Source organism: Castor canadensis, chromosome 12, assembly GCF_047511655.1.
Source record: "Castor canadensis chromosome 12, mCasCan1.hap1v2, whole genome shotgun sequence".
NCBI classification, from domain to species: Eukaryota; Metazoa; Chordata; class Mammalia; order Rodentia; family Castoridae; genus Castor; species Castor canadensis.
The window spans coordinates 81335901-81343704 of NC_133397.1; positions in this window are offsets into that span (position 1 = coordinate 81335901).

The following is a 7804-nucleotide window of genomic DNA, read 5'->3' on the forward strand; positions in this document are numbered from 1 at the left end:
GCCATTGGAGGACTCAGCAACTTTGCTCCTCTGAACCCTTCCTCAGCAGAACTGGACACAGCAGGCTGTACTAAGCCAGACCAAGGCCTAAATGTGGCCCAAAGTCTTACAAAGTCTTCTACTTTGTAAGCTGTGTTCTGGCCGCTTCACCTTCCTGAGCCAACGGGGCAAGGACCCTACCCAGGCAATAGTGTGGGAAGGGATGTGGGCATGAAGAATAGATGCCATGGTGCCCAGTGCTTCCAGAGGCTCACCCTGGTCCCCTCTTTCATCCTTCACAAGCCCTCAGCCCAGACTGAGCTCAGACCCAAACCTCCATCCCAGGGAAATGGGTACCCAGTAACTGACTGATTGTGCCACCAAAGCCATCTTTAAAAAAAGGTTTTGGAACCTGGCAAGAAAACAGGGTTATGCTTGGGGACATCTTTCCACCTATCCCAGGCACCATCCCTGGATCCAGCACTACCAAAGTAGCCAGAGGCAGGATCACTGGCCCAGCATCTCCCACGGGTATGTATCCCTTGGCTTCCTGCCAGTTCTCACAGTGAGGACATCTGCTTTTCTGGCCTCTGCTCAGGTTCTAAGCTATGCTACCAATCTCTACGTGTGCATGTTCAGGCTGAACTCCCACTGGGGGCTCCCTTGGGCTCCGTGTGTGTGTTTTCTATCTGTGTGTCTGTGTGTGTACCTGCTTGTGAGTATGTGAATGTGCAAGCTGTTTTTCCGAAAATGAACGTAACTTTTCTCGATGTATAATTTTTTACATGGAAGAGCTTTACAGAGCATCAAAATTAAATTATAATAAGTTATTGTTTTAACAGCTCACCTCTGACAAGGAATATTTTACATTGTATGAAATGAGTGTTCTCTAAGAAATTCTAATTTTCCTCAAAATAAAGGCAAAAAGACAAATGAGACTGATGATCAGATGCAGGGGGTGTAAGAGCGAGAGGTGGGTTCAGTCAGTGTGGTCTGAGACGATACAGCCCATGGTGGTGTCTGGATGCTCACCCCACAGACCACTTTCCAGCTCCCCTGTTTGTCTCCTTCCATGCCTGTGAGTTCCTCAAGGTCAAAGGTCATCTCTATCTTTTTTTTTTTCCTTTGGTAGTGCTGGGGTTTGAACTCAGGGCCTCATGCTTGCTAGACAGGCACTCTACCACTTGAGCCACACCTCCAGCCCCAGAGGTCATCTCTTATTCATCTCAGCATCCATGGCCTAGTGCCCAGCCTGGCACAGAGCAGGGGTGCCCAGCAATTGTCTGTCAAAGAATGTCGAGATTGGGTCCCGGTGCCTGATCCTGTGTGTTGACCCCTCCTTAGGTTCCCGGGCTCTATTCAGCTCCTTTACATTGCAAGTGACCTTCAACACAAGGTCCCCCAGTCTCTGCAGAGATGTAGACTCCACACAGAGATGGAAGAGGCAGTGTCTGGAACCTTCCCTAAAGGCTGCTGAGGTAGAGCCTGCCCAGATCTCCCAGGAAGATCCCAGGGGCCCTTGGAGTTATGACCTCTGGGATGGTGGCCTCCACTCCCACCTCTACTCAGAAGATAACACTTTCTATTCACTTCCTGGGAGACTGTGAGGGTGTTATTTTATACCTGCCACATAATTGGCACAGGTAGACACCCCGATGGCCAAGGGAGAAATGACAATATGAGGGATTAGGTCCTCTGAGGCTCTGTGAGAACATTAGTTATTGCCATTATCACTAAGCCAGGGCATGGGAGTGTAGCTCAGCGGTCAGTCACACTTAGCATTCTTGAGACCCTGGGTTCAATCTCAGCACACATACACACACACACACACACACACACACACACACACACTCCAAACCAGCAAATGTTAATTCTTAGAGAATTTAAAGTACACAAGTTCTTGAGAAGGACTCAGGCCCTAAAGAGGCTCAAACCATCCTCTTCAGTGTCCACCCTCCCAGGTGGCCTAACCCCACCTCTCCAGAGCTCCTCATCCCCTGCAGGAAAGCCATGGTAACAGTTAATGTCTATGAGTCTGACTCTGGCCAGTCCTCTGGTCACCAGTCACCTCCCCTTGGCTGTTGACCTGCTGCTCCTGTGCCTCCAGGCCCTTCCTCTCTGCCCCCAGCTGACTACCTTCCGTGCTCTGCCACGGTTCAACATTCCTTATACTCCAGCATGGACAACTCTAGCTCAGAGTGGCAACTTCTGCCTCAGCTGCCCTGTGAACCACCAGCACGAACTCCTGTCCTGCTCCCACGTGGATGTGCTTGTCCAGGGACCTGGATCTTGTGGACACTTGGTGAGTGTGACTGAGCACAAAGGAGCAAGGGGCGAGCAGCCAGGAAGGGCTTCAAAAAAAAAAAAAAAATCTCTCCTCCTTGATTGCACACAGAGCCCACCAATTTCCCCAGGCTTGGGCCCAGCCATCACCCAGCCCACAGTGACAGTGGAGGGGCAGAAGGGCCTCTGTGATACTTGCCTCCTTTCCTTCTGCCCTGATTTAACCTGCAACCTGTGCAAAGGAACGTTCTGTCCAGGGCCTCAGTTTCCCCACGTGTGAGATAGCAGGCAAAGTTCTGAAGTCAGAGAGTACCTCAGTGTCATCCTGTGGCAGGGCCAGCCTTCCCTGGTAAAATCCCCAACCTCCTTCCAGCTCTGTTCACCCAATAGCGCCTGAAATGGACTGCGTTTGAAAAGGACTGCCCCTTCCGACGTCCGGGTGGAGCACATGCGCCACCTACTGGAGTGATTGGGTACCTGACCGCAGCTCTTTCATTCCGTTTTAAGCTTGCTTTGGTCAGGCTCTGGAATTAAGCTCCCTTCAAAATCTTAAATCTGTCAGGAGTGCACTAGTACTTGGGAGGATGAGGCACAAGGATCGAGAGTTTGAGTGCAGCCTGGGTTACATAGTGAAATCTTGTCTCAAAAAGAAAGTCCATAATAAAAGTAGTTCCATGATCTTAATAGCAAAGAGACTGTTTGCTCTCTTTCCTGAGGGAAACTCCCTTGTGGAATCCTGCCAGCTCAGGTGGTGCCGGCCAGTAAGGACAGCACTTTATAGACTTTCAAACCTTGGACACACTTTTTCCTGTCCCTCACAATGGCACTTTGGCATAACCCTACTGTCTGAATCTGCTCAGGCTGCCATAGCAAAATACCACAGATCTGAGGGCTTTTACAACAGATCTCAAAGTTCTCAAAGTTCTGGAGGCTGCAAGTCCAAGACCAAGATCACCATCTTGTAGGCTCCCCACATGGTGTCCAGAGTCAGCTGTCTTCCTTCTCTTATAAGGACACCACTCTATTGGATTAGACCCACCTTTATGACCTCATTAAGCTTCAATTATCTCCTAAAAAAAAAAACAACAACCAAAAAAACCTTGTTTCCAAATACAGTCACATTGGGAATTAGGGCCTCAGCATGAATTTGGGGGAAAGAGACACAATTCAGCCCTTAATGGCCACTTTGACATAATTACATTTTGGAATAGTACACCTTAACCTATTGGTACTTTTATACAAGTATCCCTTGTCATATCTAAACCTTAGTGCAAATGCACTTTGATGTCCCTACATCTTGTCATAATTACATCTTAACCTATTGGAACCTTGACACCATGGTATAGGGATCCCCATGCACCTCAATTTATGGACAGAAATTTGAGTCTTGCAGCAGTGGCATGGCTTGTCTGGGTTGGCAAGGCCAGAAAGAAGCAGAAGCAGCCTGTTGCACATGACCCTTCCTGCCTTTGTCCTTGTCCCCAAATTCAGATGGCTTGGTGGAATTGGCCTTGAAGGAGACTTGTGCCCTGTACACGTGGTCCTGGACTTAGACTGGTTGACTTAATGATTTTTTTGCCATTGCAATGATGTAAAAGCAATATGTGTTGAGTAGAAAATTTACTTTGAGTTTTGGAATTTTGACCTTGTCCCATGCTCGAATGTGTGGTCTGACTCTCTCCCACCATGCCAGACAGCAGCAGGGAGTCACAGCTCCCAGTCAGCCACATATCATGAGAGCAAATCCAACACTGTACTGTATTGCTGCATGCTGTATCCAGTCAACTCCATGAGACAGTCAATACTATTTTAAGACTTTATTGTAAAATAGGCCTTCCATTGGAGGGTTTTTTCCAACTGTAGGCTGATAAAAGGGTTCTGTTCAATTTAAGGGAGGCTGGGCTAAGCTATGATATGTGGCAGGTGATGTGTGATAAATGCATTTTCCATGGACAATATTTCTAGCTGAGGGTGTGTTTATTAGGCTGTAACCCCACCATAAGTTGAGGAGCACCTATACTCCCTTCTTTCTAAAAGAGAGCATGTGTCTCTTACCACTGCTGTCAATGTCCCTCTTCTGATACTGGATGCACGGGGCCCACCACCCTCCAGTCCTGCCAGTTCTCCCATTTATTGTACAGGACACAACTCTGGAATAGGCAAGGAAGAAACACATTGGGCAAGGTGTGTGTGTGTGTGTGTGTGTGTGTGTGTGTGTGTATGGAGGGGCGGCAAGGAGTCTCCGTGCCCTCTTGAAGTGAGCCACCCTGCAGGAGCCTCCATGTGCCCACCAACTTGAAGCTCTCCAAACTGTCCCTTAAAAGTTTCATTATGTAGGCACCACTGATTAAATCATTGGCCTCTTCTCTTCCCTAGATGTTGGGGGTATGGCTGAAAGTCAGGCCTCCAATCACAAGGTTGGTTTCTGGCAATCAGTTCCCATCCTGAGGTTATCTGGGAGCTGCAGTCCTCAGTCTCCAATAGCATACAAAAGATCCCCATATCATTTGAGAGAATTCAAGAATTTTAAGAACTCTATTTCTTATTATAAACCACAACACCACAGGGTCTATGTAAGAAACAAAGGCTCCAGAAAGGAAGCTCCCAAGAAGTACGGCTTCAGCCAGCTGTCAGTGTTCCCAAGGATGAGAGAGAAGATCCCCTGTCAAGTCATAACCGAAGGTCACAATTGCCTCTCCCAACCTCCAAATCCACCTGCCTCTCCAGTTTGGCTTCGACCTTTTTGGAGGCATTGTTTCAGCAGTACCCTCAGAAGAGGTCCCTCATACACAGGCCCTCAGGAATCTACCTGCACATAATGCATTTTATTGGTCCTACTATGTGCTGGTGAATGAATAGGGGGTCTGGAATCAAGCTGGCCTTTCCTCAGCAGGCCTGCCTCATAGCCAGCTAGCCAGGGCCACCCCAGTGCCGGGGTAGTTCCATCATCCATGGCCACTAGAGCCGGACTGGGCCCTGATGATGGCAGGCTGGGCTTCAGGGGAGGAGAAGAGGGGTGGTCTGCTACTCTGAAGTCCAGGAAGAGAAGGAATGGAGCAGACAATGCTTCTCTGCTCCAGGATGCCAGCAGGGGTGGAGTGGAGTACTTAGGGGTTGGCTTACTTGGTGAGGGCTGTGGCCTGGCCATGGTCTTTGCATGTTTCCTGTTAACAGTGCTAGAGCTGCACAGAAAGCTGAACTGGCAGAGCCAGGTGGCGGGCACTGGGGCTAGAAAAGGGCAAAGACAAATAAACACATCCAGAAGCCACGCCCCTGCCCCTGAGTCTCATTGTTTTGTGGGGTGACATTGCTTGTGTGGACAGTACATGCCCTGGTGCAGAGGCAGCCTGGGGAAGCAATGATTAACACCTCAGAGTGGGAGTGGGGATGAAAGGAGGCTTCCAGAAAGTGAATAAAAGTTTTTCACACAGGCAAGAGCACCAGGGCCTTCATGTCCACCATGTGTGTGGACATAGCAGCAGGGTCGAGCTGGCTATAGTAGCAGTCCTGATGCTGACCACCAGGGCTGGGGGAGGATGGGGTAGGCACAGGATGCAGGTGGACATGGGGGACCTAAAGGTAGGCCCTAGGAGGTCACTTTCCAGGGGGCTTGTGCTTTGTCTGAGGGCAGGGAAGGCTATGGGGCACAGCTGGAACAGAATCTGACCTGTGGTTGGTGGACTGACTGAGAGTTCCTGGAGGTGGTGTCTGGTTCTGGTGACCATGTCCTGCCATGCCCAGTAAGGAGGTCATAGCTGCAGCTTGGCAGGTAGTAGGGAGAAGACAGAGATCAGATCCTCTCTGGAGTGTTGGGATGGAGCTGAGGGAAGGCCAGGCAGTGGAGGTGGAGTGGAGGTGGGAAAGGAACTTCTGCCAGGCCACCATGCGCTCAGCTGCGTGCGCTGGCTGCAGTGGGAGATGGAGTGGCTGATCTATTCTGCAGCATTCAAGTAGACGTGACTGCCATTGCTCCAGCAGCCATCGGCCTCTAGCTCTATGCCTGCAATCTCCTTGGCAGCAGCCCTGGCTATGGTGTCCTTATTCAAAGTGGGTAGTAGGTGGGTGTAGTGGCACCGTGCCCAGGTCACCTCTTGGGCACCTCCCCAGCTGCTGGGAAGAGCAGCTGCCATGACTACTTTGTGCCCCAGTGACTAGCTGATGTTGCAGGCAAAGGTTTCCCACTGGACTCAGGCGGGGTGACTCTGCAGGTCAGCTGAGTGCCATGACCACAGCCTTGGCAGAGAGTCAGAGAGCTCTCCCTCTGCCCCACCTTCCCTCTCTTACCTGACCCAGGGTCATTTCCCAGAAGTACTTCCCAGAAACCTCCTGCATATACACAGTGCTCTCTCAGTCTGACCTGGGAAACTCAATCTATGCCAGCCAGTTATGTCAACCCCTCTGTTAGGAAAAGAAGACGTTCCCAGGCTCCAGGCTCTACTTCCCAGAGCAAACTTGGCTTCTCTCTCAGTGATAAGAAATGAGACCCAGCTGCAAGGGGACCTGGACTGTGAGCTGCCTTTGTGTTAGCAAAGAAGCCAGAAGTGTGTCAAGGGCCACTGACTGTTATAGAAGTTCTAGAGACTTAAAACCACACATTTGTTTTATTTACTCTGCGTGTGTGTGTGTGTGTGTGTGTTGCTGGGGATAAAACCCAGGGCCTAAAACCCGACATTAAATTGACCAACCCAGAGCTCAGGGGAAAGTAGGAAGATGGCACGACGGAAATGAGTCATTCTTAGTGTGATGTTCTGCAGGTTTTTATGATTCTTTCTTTCTTTTTCTGACCTTCTCCTTTCGGCTGGGGGTCAGAATGAGGAAGAAAATGTGGAGATAGTGAGGCTGGTGTCAAAGACGGCTTGACCTAAGTCTTGCTTCTGTTTTTTGGATGCGAACTCTGGACAACTTCTCAACCTTGCAGTGGGGAGGCAATGCCTCTGTGTAGTGTCTGTGACAAGGTGGGGGAAGGGCACTGTTATAACTGGTAGAGATGGGGACAGTTAGGCAGGAGTGAGGCTGGCAGGCAGGATTAGGGAGTAGGGACAGAGCTTCTGGGGAGGGAGGCTTCAGCAGGCAAGGCAGGACAGAGAGGGGGTGCATGGGTCAGAAATGCCCCATCTGAGTGGAGTTCCAGGGAAGTGCAGTCCAAGGCTGTGGACAGGGTAGACCATGGTGGGCTGGGGTCCGTGGGACTTAGAAAGGTAGGCAGAACCAGGGTGGTAGACCAGTGGCCAGAATGGAGCTGTGTGGACATCTGGGGACTGGAGATGCCAGATGTGATTGCAGAAACCAGTGCTTCCTGGACACTTCTGGAAGGTGAGTTAGAATGAAAGGCATCCAGGTGGGGCCTTGGCTCACCCCAGGTCCTTTGCCACTGACTCCAGCATTCCTTCTGTGATAAAACACGCACTCATGCGTGTGGCCGCTCAGAAAATATTGAACAGTGACCATCGCAGGCAGCTGCCAGGCAACCAAATGGGAGATAAATGGTGGCTTTTCAAGATATCGGGGTGATTAGAAAGTGACCAGTAAACAAGTGAAGTCA